The 9,550-nt window shown below is 37.7% G+C and overlaps 1 protein-coding gene and 2 long non-coding RNA genes across 11 annotated transcripts in view; 1 reads left to right on the top strand and 2 right to left on the bottom strand.

Annotated features, from left to right (window-relative positions):
- The window catches only part of LOC106012497, a 10,603-nt gene extending 2,583 nt beyond the window's left edge, over positions 1 to 8,020 (top strand). For 2 of the 5 annotated variants that reach the window (XR_001185062.2, XR_001185059.2), the window contains exons 2-3: positions 7,120 to 7,265; positions 7,830 to 8,020. This is a non-coding gene — a long non-coding RNA (uncharacterized LOC106012497). Of the gene's footprint in view, positions 1 to 5,127; positions 5,143 to 5,728; positions 5,771 to 7,119; positions 7,266 to 7,829 lie in introns of those variants that run through there. The other 3 variants (XR_001185057.2, XR_001185058.2, XR_004858867.1) reach the window with 3 other exon arrangements.
- The window catches only part of LOC101849309, a 45,001-nt gene that overhangs the window by 9,911 nt on the left and 25,540 nt on the right, over positions 1 to 9,550 (bottom strand). The window contains exon 1 of one of the 5 annotated variants that reach the window (XR_004858862.1): positions 52 to 641. The exons of the other annotated variants lie outside the window; for them this stretch is intronic. The gene's annotated coding sequence lies outside the window, so the exon portion shown is untranslated. Of the gene's footprint in view, positions 1 to 51; positions 642 to 9,550 lie in introns of those variants that run through there. 5 annotated transcript variants of the gene reach the window in all.
- On the bottom strand, positions 667 to 3,913 carry LOC118478166. The gene is made up of 4 exons (XR_004858868.1): positions 3,899 to 3,913; positions 2,068 to 2,175; positions 1,350 to 1,498; positions 667 to 980 (listed from the first exon to the last, which is right to left on the bottom strand). It is a non-coding gene; the product is annotated as an uncharacterized LOC118478166 (long non-coding RNA).

The following is a 9,550-nucleotide window of genomic DNA, read 5'->3' as shown; positions in this document are numbered from 1 at the left end:
CTAGATCTAGTATGATAATACTTCACCGATCCGTCAGCAGTTAGGACCTACCCGGCTTCGAACGTCGAAGCTTCTTCCTTTGATGTGTACATCTAGATCTAGAATCTAGAATCTAGATCTAGATCTAGATCTAATGATGTTTGGCATATTCCAGATCAGATTCTTCCCTAAAGTCTTTAGTACAGCCAAAGCCAGAATGTGGACTCAGCTGATAGATCTAGTGATAAATAGCAAACTGTCAACAAAGAATTTTAAATTGCAGCGCGTCATCGAACTTTGACTTTGAAAATGGGTTGGTCACTTCGAAACCAAAGAATTAGTTTAAGATCTTACTCTAGATATAGATCTAGATCTAGATCTAGATCTTCTAGATCTCGATCTAGATCCATACAATATGTAATTTCGTCAAGATGGTGAGGTTCCGGGAAAATGTATGAAGCTATAGCGCTTGGAGGTTGAAATAATTTTAATTACGAAAATGTAAATTGAAAAGAAAAAAAGCGAATAATAAAAAAGTGCAAACAAGGGACATAACAATGACAAAATTGAAAAGAAAAAAAGCGAATATTAGACCGCCAAAAACAAGGGACATTACAATGAAATTAAGAAATGGCAGCCTGCTAATTACTCCCCTTTACGGACCAACTACGTCATCGATCTTCTCCGGTCTCTGCGCTCAGTTTGGTGGCTGTGCGGTATCGTAGCATACGCTGTCGCCACTCGGGCCACTCGTGAGGTTTCGAAAAATCAAACGGCTCAGGAGGCTTGAAATGAGGCATTCTGATACTTGTGACACGTTATCCACTGACTTCTGACACCATGTAAAAAATATTATATCAATCCTGATTGAAATAATTTTATGGATTACATCCCTTTAACCTTTTCCTAATGGCACAAAAAGAAATTTCACTTCCTTACCACGCCTGTTGTGCAAGTTTTCAGAAACACCCTCACCTCCAGTGGCTGGGCCAGCAGGAATTCTGTTTCAAGAAAGAACAAAAATTGAAAAAAAGAAGGATGATTTAAAGGACACACACATCACAGTCACAAGCCACAACTCTCCATTTACAAAGCTGCCAACTTTTCAAAACAAGAAACAGACTCTACCCACAAGGTGGGTCAAAATGGTGGGTACTGGCCAAGTAACCCCCCTCCAAACCTTCTACATACATTTTTATGTATTCAATAAATTCCCAGTCAACAGCTAGCTATGGTAACAGACACAATTACAATGACACACACACACACACACACACACACACACACACACACACACACACACACACACACACTATGATTAAGTGCACACACACAAACACACACGAAACAAGAACAAGACTATGGTTTACTTTGGAATGTTCAACTCGGAAAAAGATGATGTTTTACGTAGAAAGCTTCTCTCCATAGCAACAGCCAGTTGCTCCACCGGTGTGAGGGACCAGTTTTGGTGCTCTTTCAAGCCACTTTCAGCACAGGTAGAAAGTACAGATGGAAACAGCTGGGGACAGAGAATGCAATTTCCTCACATCAGAAATAATCAAAAGTATGCTCCTAATTTTATGAGTTTTATAGAGACATCCATCTGAAGTCAACTTTCTCAATGAGCCTCAAAAGGCATGATTCTATTTCAAATAGTATTTCCAGTATAGAATTGTGTGTTAAACCAACTATATCAATCTATTATCACAGCAAAAACATGTAAATAAACAAACACCAACAATGCGGCAATGACAGGAAGACAGGTTTGCAAGGAGCCTAGTTCCCCCTGATAGATCACACCTATAACATCTTATACATAGATAGTTTAGAATGTCCCTCGCCATCAGCATAACAGCTCCTAAAATAGCTCTCTGTACTTTGTCATTCGTAGTGATGAGACTTCAGCCTGATATCTGGTTCAACTGAAGAAAAAAATCGGAGATATTATTTTATTAAGGTTTACCGCCATATGATTATCGGATGAACCGTGTTTGGTTTCAGCAGACTCCACTGTAGTTTGTCTTCTTTCCCTTTATGTCTCGCTAAAGTCTGTCGTTTCAGAAAAAATTCTGTTTCCCGGTTCCTCACCCTCCTCCAGTTTCTGGTTGACCTTTGCTCTCTCCTCGTGTCCAGGAGATAGATCAGGTCTCTGTCACTGAGGCACACACGTTTGTCTTGTGAGCAAATATCTCCCCACTGGAATGAAACAATAAAACCATGTCATAAAGATAAACATTAGGTAACCGGCATCAGGTTTGTTTATTGCATAAATCTATCTCAATATATTTAACACATTTTAATCTAATCATGATCATTTTTGCAACAGAGAGATAGTAACAGGTGTCTAAAAAAAGCGAGGGCCCATTTAAAGGGCTGTTTAACTCGGTCATCTTTTGACTGGTTTCGACAAAACTTTAAAAAAATAAATTCAACCATGGGTACGTTACGGGAGTCTATGTATGACAAACCATGATTTTCTTCCGATATTATATTTACAGATTTGACGTCCCTACATTAAACATTTTCAGTTTGACAGGAATTATTAATTTTGAATTTTGCCCAGGTGGTGGCTGAAGTCTACTCTTATCGATATTGGACCATCAAGGGATCTTTAAAGTGTAAAACTTAAACATGGGATCTTTGAGATTTTTCTCCCTTATCCGAGTTGACGAGTTGACTGTGTGTTAGATCTTTATACCTACCATAAGACATAAGATCGCAGGTATGGCTGAAAGACAGCAGTAGGAAGGAGCAAGAAGCAGTAGAAAGGTAACAAAAAGAGTGCAGGAGCCCAGAGGAGGGGGAATTGGGGGGGGGGGGGGCAAAAAGTGATGACGAAAACAGACGACAGAACATGGTTAGAGAGCAGGTTAAAGGAGGGGAAAGGAGAAGATTTTAGAAAAAACATTTTTAATTTCTGTCGCTGTCAGGTTTCGAATGTGGGACATATTGAATGAGAGGAGAACACCGTAACCTCTAGACCACGAGAGCATCAGAATTTTATTTGTTCGAAGTTTTATTGAAATTATAATGTCTAGATGACTGAGTTATTTTAATGGGGTCCTCTTTTTTTTAAAGACACCCTGTATTCAGAAAACTACATTTTCAGGGAGGAGTTCCGCGGAGGGCCGGCACTTACCATGACAAGGTCCACTGAGCAAACTATACAAGAGTTAGGGTTAGGGTAAGGGTTAGACCTAGATCTAGGGTTAGGGTTACGGTTTGGGTCAGGGTAAGGGTTCATGTTAAGGTTTGGGTTAAGGTGTACTGTTGTTGGTCGGCCGGAGAGAGAGAGGGAGGGAGAGAGAGAGAAGAATGTTTGGGTGTTGATTACGAAATTAGCAAACAAATAGATCTATATCTAGATCTATATTCTAGATCTACGATGCCTTAGATCCTAGATCTAAGCCAAAGAACAGTCAGAAAAAAACAACATGAAGGAGGTGATGAAAAAAGACATGCGATGTAGGAAGCTTGTAAAACTGCCAAAACCTCTTTTACTATTTTACCCTGGTCACCAACATGGCCCCTAGATCCGCACACACATGTGATCGGCACTCCTGTACAATTGCAGTCCCGTTTGCTTTGCACTAAATCACACTCGATCTAGATCTAGAATCTAGATCTAGATCTAGATCAAGATCTAGATCTACCCCCTGAAGTAATTTTTATGTGTTTCTTATTTAGATCTAGACCTAGACTAGAATCTAGATCTAGATCTAGATAGATCTATTATAAATATAATCTATATCTAAATTGAATTAAAATGATCTAGATCTAGAAATCTAGATCTAGACTCTAGATCTAGATCTAGATATCTAGATCTAGATCTAGATCTAGATCTCTATATCTAGATCTAGATCTAGATCTAGATCTAGTATGATAATACTTCACCGATCCGTCAGCAGTTAGGACCTACCCGGCTTCGAACGTCGAAGCTTCTTCCTTTGATGTGTACATCTAGATCTAGAATCTAGAATCTAGATCTAGATCTAGATCTAATGATGTTTGGCATATTCCAGATCAGATTCTTCCCTAAAGTCTTTAGTACAGCCAAAGCCAGAATGTGGACTCAGCTGATAGATCTAGTGATAAATAGCAAACTGTCAACAAAGAATTTTAAATTGCAGCGCGTCATCGAACTTTGACTTTGAAAATGGGTTGGTCACTTCGAAACCAAAGAATTAGTTTAAGATCTTACTCTAGATATAGATCTAGATCTAGATCTAGATCTTCTAGATCTCGATCTAGATCCATACAATATGTAATTTCGTCAAGATGGTGAGGTTCCGGGAAAATGTATGAAGCTATAGCGCTTGGAGGTTGAAATAATTTTAATTACGAAAATGTAAATTGAAAAGAAAAAAAGCGAATAATAAAAAAGTGCAAACAAGGGACATAACAATGACAAAATTGAAAAGAAAAAAAGCGAATATTAGACCGCCAAAAACAAGGGACATTACAATGAAATTAAGAAATGGCAGCCTGCTAATTACTCCCCTTTACGGACCAACTACGTCATCGATCTTTGTCTACGCACCTACGTCATCATTCGATGAGTACACCAATATCAACAACGTCAGCGTTCTTTGTGTAAATACTACGTCATCATTCAATGAGTACACATATACGTCATCATTCAATGAGTACACACACACGTCATCGCTCTTTGGGTAAACACTACGTCATTGGCCATTGTGTACACATAAAATCTTACAAAAGCTTGATTTGTTTGTATCGTTTCGCTAAAAGCACGTGGGTTAGCAGAGCAGTAATTATCACGCCTAAAATATTATTTTAGAGAATGAAAGACTTCTAAACTTGTTTTGCGTTGGAAATTACCTTCTTCTGTCTGTATAACGTAATATGTTTTTTAAATAATTTTTTTTTTCGTGCGTATTTCCCGCACAAGCAAAGATCTTACACTAATTAGGCCTAGTACTTCCTTTTGCGGAAGTGGTGTCACCCATGTAAACGGAAGTGATGCCACCCACTCTAAGACATAGACTTAAGGCACGTGAAAAGCGCGGATCAACAGACGAATTAGTAGCCAACGTTTCGAGACAGAATGGTGGTTTTTAAAATGCTAGAGCTAGTGGGAAGCAGGATGGGGGTTCAGAGAATGTACATGTAAATGGAGACACGCCGGCCATGCCGATAAGAGTAAGAAAGTACCCATTTCTGACACGTAGAACGTCACTCTGTGAGCTATTGCATTAGGCTATAATCTTTGGGTTAGAGTTAAGGAAGGTAACCCTAAAAAGTCACCCCTTCAGTATTTTTCACGGTTACCTCTCTTTGACCATATTTTGAGTATTATTTCAGTCTAATCTGACATAATTTTTCTCACGCAGAATTGTTTGGATGTGCTAGATGGATAGAGCTTATTTTTCTGAGAAATTTGATACTAAAATCAACAATATTACTTAATTTTTCAGCTAGTTACAGATGTTCAAAGTTCGGTAATATTTGTTGGGTGAAAATAAGCCAGGCCAGGCTGTGTTTGGTACCTCAGCCTCAGTGACTAGACTAGATATAGACTATATCTATATAGACTGCTGATCCAGAACAAGATGTTTTTGGAAGATCTGGATTTAGAGGCACTCCTGTACAATTGCGGTCCCGTTTGTTTTCATGATGACCATTGTGGGAGTGAATTTAGAAGATCTAGATCTAGATCTAGATCTAGATCTAGATTAGATCTAAAAGATCTAGATCTAGATCTAGATCTAGATTTCTAGATCTAGAGTCTATCCAGAATCTAGTGATCTTTAGATTCTAGATAGCCAAGGTAATAGCCCATAGAATCTATCTTTAGATATGAACTCTAGATCTAGTATTAGACTTAGATTCTAGATCTAGATCTAGATCTAGATCTAGAATCTAGATCTAGATCTAGATCTATAGAAAATCTATATCTAATCTAGATCTAGGTCTCTAGATCTAGATTAGATCTCTAGACTCTAGGCCTAGATCTAGATCTAGATCTCTAGATCTCTAGATCTAGATCTAGGCAGGCCTATTAGTTAAGCCTCTAGATAGAGATCTAAACAACTGAAATGAAATATATTGTTTACGCTATGGTCAGCAACATTTTGTTTCGGGAGTCAATAGATTGATGCCCGATGTCGTGCACTTGTGGTTGTTGATTTATTTATAGCATTGTGAAGCTGAATCTATTTTGCTATAATAAGGCCTACACAATTAAGTTCTCATTTTCCACACTTTACATTTTGGGTTCTTTTGAGTTACTAAGACCATGACATATGCTCTACCTGCTCTGTCAAAACACTACTACTAGGCCTAGATCTAGATCTAGATCTAGATCTAGGCTATTCGAAAAGGGATCCTTGACATTTTGTGAAACGTCATATTTCTCAAAACTAGATGTAGATTCTAGGTCTAGATTCTAGGTACTGAGCAGATATAGACTATAGACTGTAATTTTTTAAGTTAGCGGTATATATGTAATTATGACAATTATGTTGTCTTTTAGATCTATCTTAGTATCTATAGATCTAGATCTAGATCTAGTCTCTATGGCAACAACATTGCCAAGGCCAAGACAAGGGATCATGTTTTAATTTCCCAAACTTCCGCTACGCAGAAGTCGTAGAATTCAAGTACTGTCAAGCCAGCCCTAGATCTAATTATGTTCTTGTAGGTCTAGAATCTAGATCTAGAGTAAAATTTGGGAGGCATTTTGATTTTTTGAAAAAGGAACTGCCTATTTGCGACGCCGCTTTGCGATTAGCGCCGGTGCTAAATAAATGTATCAGTCACTCCAATTTATATAATTAGATTGATGTGGGACATAATGTTGTTTGTTTTTTAAATTGTTTTTTGGATTTTGAGATATGTTTGAGAAAGCTGTGCAGTTGGCGAACTTTTGGAACAGAAAACCCTCCACCCTTTCTGAATTTCGGTCAGAAACGTACAAATTAGCGCGCTCAAGATCTCTTAGCCTTAGCTTCTCTATATGTGTAAAGATTTTAACAGTTTTGATATCATATATCGCTTCCTAGTAATAGTAGCGATAATGACTGATGTGATCCGAGGATTGTTTGGTTGGTTGTTTTGCTGTTTGTGTTAACCACATTAGGCACAGTTTGAAAATTGTCATTTTTTTTCTCTTTCCAGCAATTGACAAGGTGTCCGATGGTAACTTAGAATAGGATCAGGTGATCGCAGGCCTATATGGCTTGTGGCGGCTCGTATCACAGAACAGATGGCTAAACTGTAAAATGTACCTGCACTTGCTCCGAGCTGAGTTTCAAGTTGTTTAGGTGAGCATGCTTTGTTAATTGGTTTAAGAATTTCTCAAAGTAAGTTAACTTTTCTGAGGTTTAAGCTATTGTTGAAATTCAGTAAAGAAGTCATTTGCTAGTATTGGGTCTACTTCTTTTTCTTGTCAAACTGTTGATTATATGACTATATATTGGTTTTGTCCCCTGTAGCTAGCATTGGTACATGATGTATTTTTTCGTTAAATGCGTAGTGGAAGCATATAGATTCTAGTAAAGCGTATGGAGAAATCTGCTTTTACAATAATGAAGTAACCTTTATGAGCCACATAGACAGACCCGTCCTGTACTCCTGCTAATGATAATGGAGAATCTCCAAAAATAACCACCGGATTTAGGCCCGATTAGAAAAACTTTCGTGAAGATAAAACGACCTATACAGTAACCTGTAAAATTTCACATGTGTAGAGAGAAATGAAAATAAGTATTTTAAGATTCCTAAACTTATAATGAAATGTATTTTGTATAAAGATACAGATTGCTCTTTCGGCTAGATCCAACTGGTCAATATTGAATTCTACATATCCGTTTCATTGTCTTCCTCAGAACCTGAAAATCAACTCAGACATCGGTCCACGATTGTCATTCAACTCAACTACGGGAACTTCTACTTCCCCTCCATCATCAGCCAGACCGTTAGATCTATCTCCATCAGGGGCGAAAGCTGACTTGTTTGACAGGGTAATCAAAGTGAAATGGGACCAGATAGGGCCTGGAGATATCACACTCACACAAGTCACAAGAATCTTACTGGCACTGGAGGCAGCAACTCTGAGTTGTGAATGAAAACAAATCCTGAATTCATGTTGTATGCTTGTTCAACCGCTAAAATAATCGGGAAAGTATTTCATTAAATATTTATTCTAACTAACCTTAAATTTAACTTTAGATTTGAACACACGAACACCAAGGAAAGAAGCACAGATGTCAGCACTACAATGGCATGTTATACCAGACAGCCGAAACACTTTGGTAGAGCACGCCAATTATTAATTTTTTATTTCACATTTGGCTGTTTTTTGTCTAGCTTTTCGCGGCCAGGAATCGAGGTCACGATCTGATTATAGGACGTTAAAAAGTCGAGGAAAAAAACAAGCACTAGCAATGTAGTAGCAGGAGTCAAAGGATTATTAGGAGTTAGTTCCCATCACATCTGTGAGGTAGACTCGACCAGTGTAATGGTTCGCTTAGATAATCAGTGCGTCTGGGTGCTTATAACTGTGGCCCGAAAGAGGTGAACAGGGTATATGCGACAATGAAACAGCTCTGACTGCTATGCACATGTTCCCTTCAAATCTATTGGTTGACTCTCCCAGCCTCACTTTAAGCTTACTTAATCAAAGCTGGTGACTGCTTATGGAGTGGCCCGATAGGGGCGAACAGGCTATTTCTGTGGCAATGAAACGGTTTCGAAGGTTAGGCATAGTCTATTGTTCATTGGTGATTATGAACGTCTTTTTACATTTAATTTATGAGGATTACGTCTATGGGTGAATTTGACTGCGACAATGTTTCAAAATTAGGAAGGGAAGAGGTGATTATTTGATTATATAGACGCTTCGCCTCTGATCTCCATTGAAGTCTGGAAAGTAAGTTTATAGTGTTCACCATTGCACTACAAATCCTCTGCTCTGTCTCTCAGTACCTCATGATTTTTTAATGGTATTATTTTCTGGGTATTTTTACTTTTTACGTTATCAAATTGTACTCTTTATATACATGACAAAAAAATAGCAGGAATATTTTTAGACAGTCATTTTCTTTCTTTTTAAATTGTGCTCATCAATGAAAATTGAATTGATAATAACTCTAAACAATTGTCGTGAATAGTAAAGAAGAATATATGAAAACAATAAAAGAAAAAAAAACTACAAGTGCAACATAAAGATGTAAGATGATTTTGTTATTTCCTGATAATTTTTCAGAGGTTTATTAAATGTTCCAGTAGGCCTACTATGTTATATATGTCTCCGAAGAACATTTTTCTTGACTTTATAAGCTCTTTTATGTACTTGAAATCCTAAAATCCAGAGTTTCACACAAATGAATGTACAACACTTTGAACAAGAAGGGTATAGGGAACTGACTATATAACCGCTTCCCTCCTCAAAACTTTCCACCCTTCAAAAGTTCCAAAGAAATATCAACAAAGTGGAAAAAAGACCATAGAAAATCTGCTCACTGTTAGATTTTCATCAAACAAAGACAGAAACCAAAAATTTAATGAACCTCTTACTTGGATTCCGAAAATGTAAACCTAAAAAATC

Source organism: Aplysia californica, unplaced genomic scaffold (assembly GCF_000002075.1).
Source record: "Aplysia californica isolate F4 #8 unplaced genomic scaffold, AplCal3.0 scaffold00389, whole genome shotgun sequence".
NCBI classification, from domain to species: domain Eukaryota; kingdom Metazoa; phylum Mollusca; class Gastropoda; order Aplysiida; family Aplysiidae; genus Aplysia; species Aplysia californica.
This window is presented reverse-complemented; position numbering and strand designations above follow the sequence as displayed.